Below are 14,418 nucleotides of genomic sequence, written 5' to 3'. Positions count from 1 at the left end.
AAGTGGCTATCACCTGTGTTGGGTTTACCAAATGAAAATGAAAACACTTTTGTTTTTTTTTTTAAATTGGCAGACATTTAAAACAGAGGAAAAAGAATGTTCTGGGGAGCAAAGAAATTCTGAGGAGGGGTGCTGACTGAGCAAGAAAGAGCCAAAGAGCGTTGTGGCGTGAGAAGCACTCTAGGAACCTACGAGAGTTTCCAGGAGGCATTGTGACAGAGAGGAGAGGATGGGTGAGGTCAGAGAGACAAAAGAATGCTTGGAGGAACAGTGAGAGAGGGTCCGCATGGTGCACAGATTTTGTCATGAGGTGTATTTGGTTTATGTGGCAAGGTTTAGGTAGTGGGGGCTTCAGGGGTAGCCTCTGTGGGAAGTTCAGAAGCTGACCCGCATTAGATAAGAGCCAGTTCCAGCTGGCTCCAAAAGCAACCTGTTGCTGGCAAAAGCTGAGCCATGAATGCTGCTGGTTGTGCTGCTGTGAGAACATAGTTAAGAAAGGGGGAGAAAAAAAAAAAAAGAAAAAAAAAAAAACACCTGCTGTATAGGGGCAACTGGGAGAGAGAAGTGAAAAATGTAGAGAAACAATCCCACAGACACCAAGGTCAGTGAAGAAGGAGGGAGAGGAGAAGAGGAGATGCTCCAGGCACTAGAGCAGAAGTTCTCCTGCATCCATTGAAAGAGGACCACGCTGGAGCAGGCTGTCTCCCTGCAGTCCATGGTGTACCAGATCTCTAAACTGCAACCCGTGGAGAGGAGCCCACAGTGGACCAGGTGATCTGGCAGGAACTGCCATCTGTGGAGGACCCATGCTGGAGCAGTCTGCTCCTAAAAGATGGACCCCACGGTACAGACCCATATCGGAGCAGTTCTTGAAGACCCTCAGTCTGTGTGAAGCCCACATAGGAGCAGTTCAGGAAGGACAGCATCCTGTGGAAGGGACCCCATGCTGGAGCAAGGGAAGAGACTGACCATGAAGGAGTGGAAAGTGATGAAGTGTTAGGGACTGACTGCAAACCCCATTCTTTGTTGCTTTGTGCCATTCAGGGGGAGGAGGTATAAGAGGGTGGTTGTGGGGAAGGTGCTTTTAGTGTATTTTTTGTATGATTATGTATTATTTTTTTCATTGCTCTAATCTGTTATTAGTAGGCAATAAATTACATTAATCTCCCTGTGATGACTCTGTCTCGCTTGTGATGGTAACTGGCGAGTGATTTCTCTGTACTTAACTCTTCAGCTTTTTTTTCATGTTTTCCCTCCCTGCTCTTTTTAAGGGGGAGAAGAGGGGAAGAGGCCAGAGGGCAGTGTGGTGGTGTTTAGCTGCCTCGTCAGTATGAAACCACCACAGACAATATCATGTGGTGCCAGTTCCATGCTGGGGTACGTGGTGGTGCTGTGGGCTGTGGCTGAAGGGCTGCAGCTGTGGGGTGTAGTGGGAGGAACCCCAGGTGTGGCAGTGAGGGTGCTGATGGATACAGCCCCTCTGCATAAAGGAGCTGCCCCAGGGAGGGTGAGCAGGGGTTGTTGGGTCAGTGGAGCAGGGAGTTGTTAGTGCGTTGCTTTGTGCTGCCTCTATTGTCCCAAGGAGGCTGGTCTGGTATTACCAAGGCTGCAGCTTCATCAAGGGAGAAAGTGAGTGGGGCTGGGGTGTCTGTGGGAGGGCAGCAGGGAGATCTGGTGTCTGTTGGCTAGGGCAGGAAAAGTCCTGGGTGGGGGGCTGTGGAGTGGGACTGTGGCACCACGATGGGGCAGGAGGCGGGCAGCCGCAGGGCAGCGCTCCAGGCTATGTGGGTCTGGCAGCAAAGTGGTGTGGTGGTGGTAGGGAGCACTGTGTCCCTCCAGTGTCGAGACTATGGAGAGTGTTGCATCCTGCAGCGTGCTGAGTTGTGGTCTTATGACCCAGGGTTCCAGTTGGCCACATTATTTTTTGAAGCCTGCTGGGAAATTAAAGTGATTTTGTTGCCACTAGGCTTGTGGGCAAGGAGTCACTTGCAGCAAAGAGTAGTTCCTCCCTCTGTGGCAGTGTGGGAATGTGCAATTTCCTGCAGCTTTCGTTTGACTTTTTTGCACGGTTCCTACTCCTTTTGTTAACAAGTCTGGAAAACAAATACGCTTTTGTGCACTTGTGGTTGTCAGCTAGCTCGGCATGTGTGTGGAAAAGACATGGTGCTCACTACCGCCGCCTGATGACTTTCACAATATTTACATTTTGATGTCCACAAGCACATTAACAACAATCCTTATGGTGCCATTTTTCAAAACAATGACGACTCTGCCTTTTCAAAGCTGTAATTTGTAGTTTAATTTCTGTTGCTTGCTAACTGTTGAGAACATCTCTTTAGGCTTCCTGCCATAAGAGCTAAAAGTCTAAGCTGGTTTTAAGCCATAAATGCTTAGTAAAATGTGCAGATGCTTACAGCATTGCTTACAAAACAAACAAAACCACATGTAAACCATGCATACGTCAATTTTTTGAGAATATTCAGCCAGAGTATTTGAGTTAACAGCCCATGAAGCTGAATTTCTTGTACCACAGATTCTTGAAATGTAGCATACTGTGGGCCTCTGCAAATCTGTTCCTGTAGCATTCAGAAACCTATCTTCTTAAACTCATCCTTTAGACAAGTGCTACTTTCTGTAGCATATACGTATTTAAATTAAATACTTCCGTAAGCTGTCTGGTAAGTGTTCTGTTTCACCATCGTGAGTTGGACGAAATTGTCTGATGCAGGGCGTTGGTTAACTCATAAATACTTGGATGATTGCATTCTTTTTTTAAAAATTTATTATTATTATTATAGGAAAGCTCCATGATTATACATATATTGCCTAGAAATTTTATAGCAGTTGCATGTAAATAGTCAGGATTGATTTTTTTCAAATATTTTTTAACTATAAAGTACTATATAATTATGCATGTGACTTTGACATTTAATATATGAGAATAAATCTTTTGCTGGTTTTAGAGTGTTTCATTAAAAGTTTATTTGGTTTCTTTTCCTGTTACAGCAGAGTTCTTATGAAGCTTCTGTTCAGGAAGTTGGTAAGGGATTTTTTTTGTAAACATTTGTGTAGATATACAGAGGATTTGAGAGCACCTATCCCAGGTGCTACTTCTGTAGCAGAGGATTAGATTTATCAACCCTATGAACGAGAACACTAGCCATTTTGCATAGTCTGTCAGCAACATCAAATTATGTTTGGGACTGAAGAGTATGTTGTAGCATTTCGTGATTCTAAGTTACTCAATAAGTGACACTGAAGTGGGTAGATAGCTTGCTTGACTGCTGAACCGCTTATTGCAAAGTTTAGACTGACAGCGCTAAAGAAAATTCTACTTTTTCCTTATGATGGCAGCTCTGTTAGGAAGAAGGAATGATGGGGACAGAGATGGAAAGTATTGAGAAACTCAGAATTTCAGGCATGAGACAAAGAAAGCAAGGAGTGCAAAAAGGGAAACGTGCAGCCAAGAGACCTTTTTTTTTTTTTAATTCCCTCAGGGCAGTCCCTCAGCCAGTGCAATCTAAATGCATTTAGACTGTGGATTGTTAATATATAATAATAATAATGTTTTATGGAAATGAGGCTTGTGTGAATGTTTAGCTTGTCCTGTTCTTTCTGTTAATAATTCTGAACCCCCCGGCTGGTGTAGAAGATCGGTCACGTGACTAAAACACTTTTTGTGGTGATACTGGATTCGTGCCTTGGTGAAGGAGCACACCTGCTATTACAGCGTGACAGATGTCTGATTAGCATAAGACCACATCAGACCTATTCTTGGTCTGATTACATGTCGTGGGCTCTTAATTGGAAATATGTTCAGCTCTTCCTTACTGTGTTTTATTTATTTTCAAATAAAGAGTGGATTTTTTTATTGATATCTTCGTGAGAGTATCAAATCAGGATCCAGTAAATACGTATAAGCAACTAGGCTGCAGTGTGTACCAGACAGTATTAGACTGCAACTCGGTTAGCAATAGCAAACCAGAGGAATATGCTTATGGTAAGTGCTTGTTCTGCCTCAAGTTGAATGGAAAGATACTGTCCTGGTTCCAGTTAGGACAGAGTTAAGTAGCTCATAGTAGCTGGTAGGGTGCTATGTTTTGGATTAGGATGAGAAGAGCGCTGATAACATGCTGATGTTTTAATTGTTGCAGAGCAGTGCTCACACCAGGCCAAGGACTTTTCGGCTTCTCACACTGTCCTGCCAGCGAGCAGGCTGGGGGTGCAGCAGGAGCTGGGAGGGGACAGACCCAGGACAGCTGACCCAAACTGGCCAAAGGGGTATTCCATACCATCTGGGGTCATGCTAAACAATATATAGGGGTGGCTGGCCGGGGTGGGGGGGCCGGCTGCTCGGGGATAGGCTGGGCATCGGTCAGCGGGTGGTGAGCAATTGCATTGTGCATCACTTGTTTTCTTACACATTATTATTGTTAATACTATTACCATTATCACTATTATTATTATTATTGTTATTATTATTTTCCTGTCTTAATAAACTGTCTTTATCTCAACTCACAGGCTTCACTTTCCCGTTTCTCTCCCCCATCCCAGAGAGGGAGGGGGGAGGGTGAGCGAACGGCTGTGTGGTGTTTAGCTGCCAGCCGGGTTAAACCACAACAGATACTGATGTTGAGCATGCCAGGGATTGTTTGAATGATTTTTTTAATATGAAAAAAGTGTAGATGGTGGTTGATGAATGGGATTTTGTTTACTCTTTTTGTTATCTTTTCCTACTAAAGATTACATCAGTTATAAAACATAATCTTGCAGTTTATACATTTTGTAGTATCTGTGGCAAAATAAACTGCAAGACAAGAGTAAATTAGCAAGTACAAAGACATGTTATTCTATAGATAACATACAGTTACTTATTTAATTTTTATTTTCAGAGAAAGCTCCTGCCAAGTACGTGAGATTTTTGTTAATGTGACTGGGGAAAGGAATGGCTGTGCTGTCTTTTTTCTTCTCTTCTCCACTCCCTCCCCTACCCTCTTTTTTCCTCCCCCACTTTTTTTCTTTTCTCCTTTGATAACAGGGACTCGAATTTTCTTTTTTTCTTCTTTCTTAGAGGTCCAAATTAAAATTTTAAAATGTTAATGGTCAACAGTGTCAGAGGATTGGGTGGCATTTTCAATATAAAGGGTAAAGAACATGGAAATTTCATGTATGCTAATGTTACTCTGTTAACAAGGCTGAAGTACTAGTCGCTTGCTGTTTGAGATTTTTTTTTTCCCCTTAAATATTCTCCACAAAGGCTTTTGTGGACATGCTGTGTATCTTTGCTGTTCTTCCATTATTCATTTGGTATGAAAGAGTGCTACAAAAATACAAAGGCTGTAGACAGACATCTACCATTGTTGCAGATGCCTTAAGTCATGTATTTGTCCTTTTAGCCTGCCGTTTTCCTTTACATTCAGTTGAATTTTGTGCAGTGCTACATTCAAACTGGTAACATTGCTGCTGAAGTGTTCTTGGTTAAAAATAAACTTACTGTAATAGTGAATTCACTTAATATGGCTTTGCACAATGACTCTCATTATAGTAACATTTTCTTTCTTTTGCCACAGATATGAGAAAAGCTCTTTCCAGAGATGTGGAGAAGAAATCAATTATATCTCCACCTCATCCTTTGAGACCAGAAGACACTGAGTACCTGTAAGCAGTGATAGTCAGGCGACATACTAAGAGCATGAGGTTCCTCCTCTGCCTTGGCTCAAGCCTCTTGGCTCAATTTACAGGAGACCAGGCCTGCTGAAAACAGACAGGAACAGCTTATTCCACTGGCAGAAAAGGGTTTTAGGATGGAAGTTGGCAGGGTTCATTGACAGAGCTTTAAACTAGCTATGAAGGGGGTTGGGGGTGAAACCAGGGTCACTAGAAAGGAGCCTGAATGTAACATACCAGTTCTTTTGGTTGAGGAATGTGCTAGCAAGACCTTGCAGCCTTGTGCCTTGGTGAAGGAGGAGGATGATACAACACTTTACAGGAAGGACACAAGGGTTGGTGAGAGGTTGGTTACTATGGAAACACCTAAGTATGGTCAAGAGGGTATTAGGGCTTCTCCCACCCGAAAGGTGGCCCAGCTGAGGTGCATTTACACTAATGCATGCAGTATGGGTAGCAAACAGGAGGAGCTGGAGGCCACTGTGCTAGTAGGAAACTGTGATATGCCATCACTGAAACCTGGTGGGATGATTCCCATGACTGGAGTGTGGCCATTGATGGCTACAAACTGTTCAGAAGGGATAGACGAGGAAGGAGGGGAGGAGAAGTTGCCCTCTATGTTAGGAAGTGGATAGCTTGTGAAGAGCTATGCCTGAGAAACAGCTGTGACCAGGTTAAGAGCTTGTGGGTAAAATCAAGGACCGGTCCAGTAAAGGACATCTAGTGGTTGGGATCTGCTACAGGCCACCTGATCAGGGGAGTCTGTTGACAAGGGCTTCTTGCTTCAGCTGCAACAATTGTCACGCTCACAAGCTCTGTTACATGCTGGTATGGCTCCTGTCCTGCTCCCCTGTTCCGTCTTGCTTGTCCTCCGTCTCCAACCTGTAGCCCATTGCTGTTTCACCTTTCTCCATCTCTTTGTTCTCATTATTCTGTCTTCGCTCATCCCCCCTGCCATGCTGGTGTCTGTTTTCCCTCTTACTATCTGTCCTGTCCCCATCCCTCCCTCCCTTTCTGCACCTTACTGCCCTGCTTCCTATCCTTGTTTTCACTCTCTCCCTCTGTCCAGCTCCCCACCAGGATCTCTCAGTCTAGCTCGTCCCTGCTCCCCATTCTCCACACACACACACACACACACCTTTTCCTCTCTTGCTTGCAGTCCATCCCAGGCTTTTCCTTCTTCGTCCTTCTTTTCCCCACTCTGTCCTTCTTCCTGGCTTTCTCAATTTTTCTCCCTCCCTAATGTTTCACTCCCCATGTCCACACTGCTCTTTGTTGCGGTCCCTCCACCCTCCTTCCACTCCCTGTTCTATTGGTCTGCATCTCTCTGTCCTGCTGCCTCTGCCATTGTTCTAGCCCTTTGTCCAGCCAGCTCATCTCTTATCCTTCTCTCTGTGCCTCTGTCCTGCTCCCCTTCTCTTTATGCTCTTTTGCTGTCTCAGCCGTGCTCCACACTGCTGTCTCTCCTTTCTCCATCTCTGTCCCATTCTGCACCTCTCTCTTAATTACAGCGCTCTGATCTCAGGTGTTCTGTCCCCTCTAAGGACTTTTCAGTTCTCCATCTCTCATCAGTTCTTCTCCATTTCTCATTTCTGGTGCCCATCTCTATTTGATTTTTCTCAGTCTGTCTTTCCTGCTCCCCATTTCTCAGTTTCTCTTTCTGACAAATTTTACCACTTTGTCTACCTCTGCTTTTCCATGTTCTTGCATCCTGCTCTGCTCCACTGTCTGTATTGGGCTTTCTTGCTCTCCACCCTTCTCTTTCTTTCAGTTCAGCCATTGTGTTCTCTGTCCCTGTGCTGGCCTTTCTCTCTCTGCCTCCCTGTCATTCTCCTTCTCTCTCCCGCTTTCTTGCTTTCTCTGTCCTGGTGACCATCACTATTTTATCCTTCTCCATCCCTTTGTCCTGATTCCTGTTCTTTTCCTTATCTGTCTTTGCCTCCAAGCCTAACCCAGTCGTTCCCTTCCTTGCATCTCTCTGTCATTCTGTCCTGCTTCCCCTGCCCTGTTGTTTCTCACTACACCTATTACTTTTACTCTTGCTGTCACCCTGTTCTGCTTCCTCTCCTTGTCTTTTTTGTCTTTCTGTGCTGTTCCATCTCATCTTTCTAGCTATAACCCCCTGACCAGCCTTTGTTTTACTTTCTCAATCTTTGTCCTGCTGGCTGTTGCAGTTGTTTTTTCCTCCAGTGCTGTCCTCTTTTCTGTCCCTCTGTTCTCCTCCCTGCTCTACCCTCTGATCATCCCCATCCAGCTCCCTGCCCCATGGGTTCTTCTTTTTTCCCTCTGGCTTTCAGTTTTCTCTCTGACTGCTTGTGCCCTACACCATTTTCCTTATTTTTTTTTTCTTCCTCTTTCTCTGTCTTGCAGCCCATGGGTGCAGGAAGCAGTTGTTCCCCATGGGACAGATGTGTAGATGGACAGACGCCATTTGATGCCTCATCTCTCTGGCCTTCCAGGAGAAGAGGGAAATGTACAGGGACAGAGCGCTGCTGCAGCCTCCTTCCTGGGAGTTCTGTGCACGAGGTAGTAAGAGTTTTTTTTTTTTTTTTTGCTTGTATTGCTGTGTTTGCAGTCCCTGGCCCCTTGGTAAGTGGCTGTCACCATTTCTGTGGGTGCAGGTTCCGTGTTAGGGTGTGTGGAGGGGGCACATGCTGGGGGGTGGTTGCTCCATGTTCCCGAAGGGTGGCAGCTGTGGGCTGGGGCTGGAGGAGCCCCAGGTGAGGCTATGAGGGTGCTGATGGGGACGTCCCCTCTGGATATGGGTGCTATCCTGCTGGGGTGGGTGCGGGCTGTGGGGCCAGTGGAGGAGGAGGGGGGCAACAGCAGTGGTGGACAGTAGTCTGCTGCACGCAGCGGGTGTGCTGGGGCTGGTCTGTGATGAGGGAGCGGTTGCCAAGTGTGGCCAGGGCTGCAGCTGCTACAGGGGAACGAATGGGTGGCTGGGGCTGGAGGTCTGTGACCCTGGGAAGGGGAGAGTGCAGGGGGAGGCTCAGCGTCAGGCTCGGGGGGCCTACGCTATGCAAGCGGCAGCTGGGGCACAGAAAGCCGTGGGTTAGGGGGGAGCCATGAAACAGGAGCGGGGAGCGGGCTGGCCCCAGGGAAGGGCAAGAGTGCGCGGGAGGAGGCCTGCGGCCTGCCGCCGGCCTGCTGGCTCTGCAGGGCCAGGCCCGGTCCGCAGCGCGGTGGGAGCAGCGGCCTGCGGGCTCCGGGCTCCTGGTCGGCCATGTTGGCGTGTGGGGCATGCCGGGAAATGTAGTTTCCCACTGCTGCTCACCTTCCAGGCCCGGAGTGTCACGTGGCAAAGAGCAGTTATTTCCTCGGCAGTGGCGGTGCGTGCGTTTTTCTGCCGGTTTCATGTGATTTTCTGCGCAGTTCTCTCCGCTTCTTTTAATGAGAAAACGGGCTGTGAGCGCGTGAAATCAGGCCTGGTACTGCAGTCGGGAGGCTCGGCGAAGGTGCAGCGGCGCCGCGGCCGCTCTGCCGCCGCCTGCTGGCCACGAGGCGGTAACGCCAGCAAGAAGCGGCGGCGGAGAGCCTGTGCGCGCTCTGCTGCCGCCTGCTGGCCGAAAGGGGGTACTGCAAGCAGTACGGAGGACGACACCGCTCGGGCATGCGCGGTAGCGCCCCCCCGCCGGGAAAATGCACGGTAGCACCAGTCTGTTCGGGCACGCGCAGTAGCGCCCCGTCCTCGCGAGCATGCGCGGCAGCACCCCGCCGGGAGCAGGCGCGGTTGCGCCGCCTATCGGCTGCGTGCGGTAGCGCCCCACACGAGTACGCGCGGCAGCGAACCCCGACGCACGCGCACCAGCGCCCGTCCGCGGGCGTGCGAGGCGTCCCCGCGTGTGCGCGCGGCAGCGCCTGCAGCGAGCGTGGGTGGCGGCGCCGCTGCCGGGTGCGGGCGTGCGCGGTGACGCCTTGGCCCCTGCCGCCCGCCGGCCGCAGCGCGGTCCCGCAGTGCCAGCACCGAGCAGGTGCGGTAGCAGCGCTGTCGGGGGCGTGCTCGGCAGCGCTCCTTGCGCGCTGCAGCACGGCTGTACCGTGGGTGCTTTTCTCTTTAGCTGTGGTGGCGGTGGGATGGGCGGCTGAGGCACGGTGACACGGAGTTGGTGGTTTGGGGCACCTCGAGACGTTGTGCGGGGCCAGGCACTGGGCGGGCGGGGGTGCCGGACGACCCATGGCTCCTGGGGAAATGCCCGCTGTGCCAGCTTGGGGCAGAGGCAGGGGCTGTGTCACGCAGCGCAGTGCAGTAGGGTCTGCACTCTGCAGAGCTTTTGGGTCCCACCCGGGTGGAAAGTGGAGGGGGTGAACTCCGGGTGTGCTTCCCATGTGCTCATGGGCAGGGAGTGTTGGTAATAGAAGATGAAATATACAGTATTGCTTAATATGTGTTACATTTGCGATGTACTGTTCCAGGGCTGCGCTTGGAAGATACAAAATATATGTGCAAGGATAGCATGAGAGAATGCACAGATTCACGATGAGGAGTAAGGAGGACTAAAAGAATGCCCGATTTGCAAGACATCTAGATAACTGGGGCCTCTCGGACTCCGAGAACTGGATCAAACCAACCTTGCGGTTTAGACTGAGACCGAGGGCTCAGAGAGCATGCGTAAGAAGAAAAGGTTAAAAAGTTCAGCTCTGATGAAGACTTCTTACTTCATCCCGACGACCACCTGGACGACCACCAGAGAGTAATACGCAAGCGCAGAAGGACTGATAAGATAGCATACGAAGCGGGGCTAGGCGGAGCTAGGAAATGAATATGCATAGATGTGTTGTGAAACTTAATGCATATGTAATATTTTAGGAGATAAAAGAGAACTGAGTGAACAAATCGGATGAAGTTAGATTTGGGCAGGCATGCCCCTAACTTCCGGCGCCTAATAAAGCACCTTCATATAATCACTTTGTGGATTATGTGTTTGAACGCTAACAGGAGCAGCAGAAGCCCTGGGGCAGGGCAGGGGGACAGCAGACTGGGACCCAGGTCTGCCTGCCCAGGGAAGTTTCCAAGTGACCACTTGGATAGCTTCCCAGTCAGCTGGAGGAGGGCTATGAGCCCGGGGCAGGTTCTGGGAAGAAGTGCAACTACCAGCAGTTTATTCCTTCTTTTCCACGGCTGGCACTGAGAGCTGAAAGGTCCTTTCATCCCCTGCAGTTGCCAGTTGTCTGTGTCTGCCTGAGGCTGGTAGAACTTTTGCCTATGTAAGGTGTGCAAGACTCCAGTGTATTCTTTTGAGTGGGTGACAGATGAGCCAACAGATACTTACAGAGGAGGAAGCCACGTGAGAGAGTGAGAAAGAAGAGTTTGAGCTAGAAATTCTCCCCAGCAGAACCAAGAACAGGAGCTGTGGTGAGTGTCCTACTGCCCAGCCCATTCCCACTCCCCTCCTTCCTCCTGCATCCTTCACCCTTCCACCTGCCCCTGCCTCCATCTCTTTCTTGTGCTCTTCTTCGCTGCCCTGGCTCTCTCTTTCTATCTCTGTCCACCTGCCTGGCTGACTGTCCCTTCGTGGGGCTTTCCAACCCCCATTTTTTTCACTGGGGGGGGATCCCTGCCACTGTTTGATTGGTTAGGGGGGCACACTTGATGAGGAAAATAATACAACATTTAACATGATGTTTTATTGCATTAAGAGTTTTCATTGTCTCTAGTCTCTCCAAAGTTCAGAAAAAGTGAAAAAACTTGATGGAATTCAGAAAAAAAAAAAGCTAAATTATATTAATGGACAGGAAGGAGTAGGGTTGAGGTTATTCCCATCACTTTTCTTAGTATGTGCCACAGCTGTCAATCAGCTTGAAATGCCTATGAGGTACTTACTGGCCAACCAGTGAGATCCGCATTGCATCTTGGGCCAACAGCAGATGTGAATCTTGATTACAGTGTTTCAGTAACTTCTGTCAAACATCAGTGACCGTTATTCGTAAATGTCATTCACAGATGGAAGAAGTCTTCTTGGCCCATATGAGTCCAGAGTGGTGTTTCTTCCTAGCAACTGGAGACCAGGTGTACACACCACGCTGCCAAAGGAACTCTCTCACTGCAATGGCAAGGTCTCTTCTCAGGGCTGTTAACAACGCAAATGGCAGTGAGAGCAGAAGGATCAGACACCTGGATCTCTGCAGGACACATCATGAACAGGAAGCAGCCATGCACCAGAAGCAGATGACACCGCACAGCTGGCAGCTTCGCAGAGACTAAATGCAGATGGGGGGTAGGGAGGCATGAGTATTATTTTTTAGCTTTTAATGTCTGGCAAGTGGATGGTGAGAGGGCTATATGTTAATGTAGTGGTGGAGGTAAGGAGCTGGATTTAGAGCACGTTATGCAGCTGTATGTGTTGTTCTGTTGAGACAGTGTCAATGAAAACATTCTACATGTTCCATGGGAGTTCTTTCAGAAAACAGAGACAGGACGCAATCGATGTGAGCCAATATCCCAGATGGTATGTGTACCCTTGGAGTCTCACAGCATATGGAGCTGCTCCATGGTTGGGCAAAAACACCCCTTTTCTGACTAGTTCATGCTGGCTTACATTGTGACCTGTGCCCGCATGCCTACAAAGGCCCCCAGCATCCATGCATGCAATGAGTGCCCAGAAGTGTCTCCCCTCCAGCACAATCATGCTCAGTGCTCACAGCCCCTCCCCAGTACAGCAGCACTGCTCCCTTGGTCACCTTCACATTGCAGCACCAGGCAAAGACCTGTGGCTCCATACTTTGTGGCTCTTGTTTTTAATTCCTCCACTTCTGACCTGCAGCCCATAGCTACAGCAAGCAACCATTCCCCGTGGGTGCGTACATATGAATGCTGCTCCGGCCCTGGTTTCTAAGATGCCCCACATGAAGGTGGAGTGTGTGGGCCCTGAGGCCCTCGCAGAAGTGAGCTGCATGAATTAATACTAACAGTTGTTTTCTCGCTGTCACTGCATGCCATCCCTTTCCACTGGGTAAATGGCCATCTCCAGAGTCCAGGGGAGCAGGTCACATACTGGGGAGGGAGGGAGCATATTCCTGCAGTGTTGCTCTTTGTTTCAGCTGGGGCTGGAGCCTCAGGTGTGGCTACTGAGGGAGGTGATGGGGTCAGCCCCTCCTTGTAAAGCAGCGGAGCGAATACAAAGAGGCATGCACATCACGCCGAAGGGGGGGGGGCGGAGCGGACCCCGTGACGGCCAGCTCGGGTCGCCGTCCCGGTCGCGCCTCCTCCCGGCTCCCGGAGCAGACAAAGCGTCTCCCCTCCGGCTCGAGCGCGCTCAGCGCTCGCAGCCCCTCCTCGCGCGGCGGCTGCGCTCCCCCGGTCGCCGCGCCGGGCCGAGCCCCGCGGCCCCGTGCCTCGCTCCGGAGGCGTCCGCAGGCGCTGAACGGAGGGTCGGAGGGCCCCCGCCGGCGGCAGCCTTCTGCCGGGCCTTCCTTGCCGGCGAGAGCCGGCCGGCCGCGCGCAGGTCCCGCGGCGCTGCTCGGCGCTGCTCGGCGCCGCCGGGGCGGGCGGCCCGGGGCCCCGGCCAATGAGGCGGCAGGCGGCGGCGCGGCTCCGGGGAGGTGGGCGGGGCATGCAAATCACGCCGGAGGGGAGGGGAGGGGAGGGGAGGGGAGGGGAGGGAGGGCGGGCGGGCGAAGGGGCGGGGCGAACGCCCGGAGGAGGCCGAGCTGCGCCAATCAGCGCGGAGCGAAGGGCGGGCGCAGGGGCTCGGTGGGCGGGGCACGCGGGCGGCGAGCCGCGGGGAGGGAGAGGCGGTGCCGGGGGCGGGGCATGCAAATTCCGCGCGGGGCCGAGCGAATCGGGCGCGCGGTGGCGCGAACGGGCCGCTGGGAGGCCCCGGCGACGCGGCGGCGGGGCGGTCGGGGGTCGCGGCTGCGAGCGGAGCGCCCGAGAGGGTGGTCGAGGGCGGCGGGTTGAGCCCCGGGAGGGCGGGGGCGGGCGGTGGAGCAGCGGCCGTGAGGTCGGGGTGGTGGGCGCGGGATCGGGTGTCGCGGGGGCGAGGGCGCGGGCATCGCTTCTCGGCCTTTTGGCTAAGATCAAGTGTAGTATCTGTTCTTATCAGTTTAATATCTGATACGTCCTCGATGAGAGGACTTTATATTAAACGGATTTTTGGGCTCGGGAGTTGGATCCGGAGCTTGCTCCCTCCGCTCCGCGCACCGTCCCGGTATTGCAGTACCTCCGGGAACGGTGCACCTCCCTCGGGAGGTTGCTGTGGGTGTCCGAAGACAGAGCTGGCCGGCGTTCGGCGGGGGAACGCCTCCCTTGAGCGGGGCGGGGCGGGGCGGGGCAGCGCCCCGGCAGCTGCCGCCCGGCCGCCGCAGGGGGTGAGGGAGCGCCGCAGGGTTCCTGGCTCCGCGGAGGGCAGGTCGCGGCCCAGCGCGTGCGCTCGCTTCCCCCCTCGCTGCCCCTTCCGCGGGGCGGGACGGCTCTGTGCTCGCTTGCGCTCCTGGCAGCGCATGCCGTCCCTTCGCGCTGGGTAAGCGGCCGTCTCCGGCGTCCGGGGCAGCAGGTCACGCACTGCGGGCGGGCGGGCGGCCGGCGGGGCGGGGGGGGGCGGGCAGCACGTTTCCGAAGGGCTGCTTTTGAGAGAGGGAGTTAGGAGAATCTTACGGAGTAGAGAGAGAGAGAGCGCTGACAGCATTAAGCTAGCGGATGCTGCTTAGCGTCTTTGCTCACTATTGCGCACTGTGCAAATCAATTAAAGCGAGAAGCTTTGGGCCCCTTTCCAAGGTTAGTCTCTCCATAAGAGTGTGAGCCTATCTTAA

The 14,418-nt window shown here is 51.7% G+C and overlaps 1 long non-coding RNA gene across 4 annotated transcripts; it reads left to right on the top strand.

Annotated features, from left to right (window-relative positions):
• Nucleotides 1–3,678: 3,678 nt before the first annotated feature.
• Nucleotides 3,679–12,054, top strand: LOC308191219. Of its 4 annotated transcripts, XR_013947813.1 has the most exons (5): nucleotides 3,679–4,000; nucleotides 5,571–5,658; nucleotides 8,038–8,193; nucleotides 10,084–11,023; nucleotides 11,612–12,054. It is a non-coding gene; the product is annotated as an uncharacterized lncRNA (long non-coding RNA). The 4 variants fall into 4 exon arrangements; XR_013947814.1 differs by lacking the exons at nucleotides 3,679–4,000; nucleotides 5,571–5,658 and adding an exon at nucleotides 6,164–6,495; XR_013947815.1 differs by lacking the exons at nucleotides 3,679–4,000; nucleotides 5,571–5,658 and adding an exon at nucleotides 6,164–7,192.
• Nucleotides 12,055–14,418: the final 2,364 nt, after the last annotated feature.

This window comes from Anser brachyrhynchus (assembly GCF_964034855.1).
Source record: "Anser brachyrhynchus genome assembly, chromosome: 2".
Classification (NCBI taxonomy): domain Eukaryota; kingdom Metazoa; phylum Chordata; class Aves; order Anseriformes; family Anatidae; genus Anser; species Anser brachyrhynchus.
This window is presented reverse-complemented; position numbering and strand designations above follow the sequence as displayed.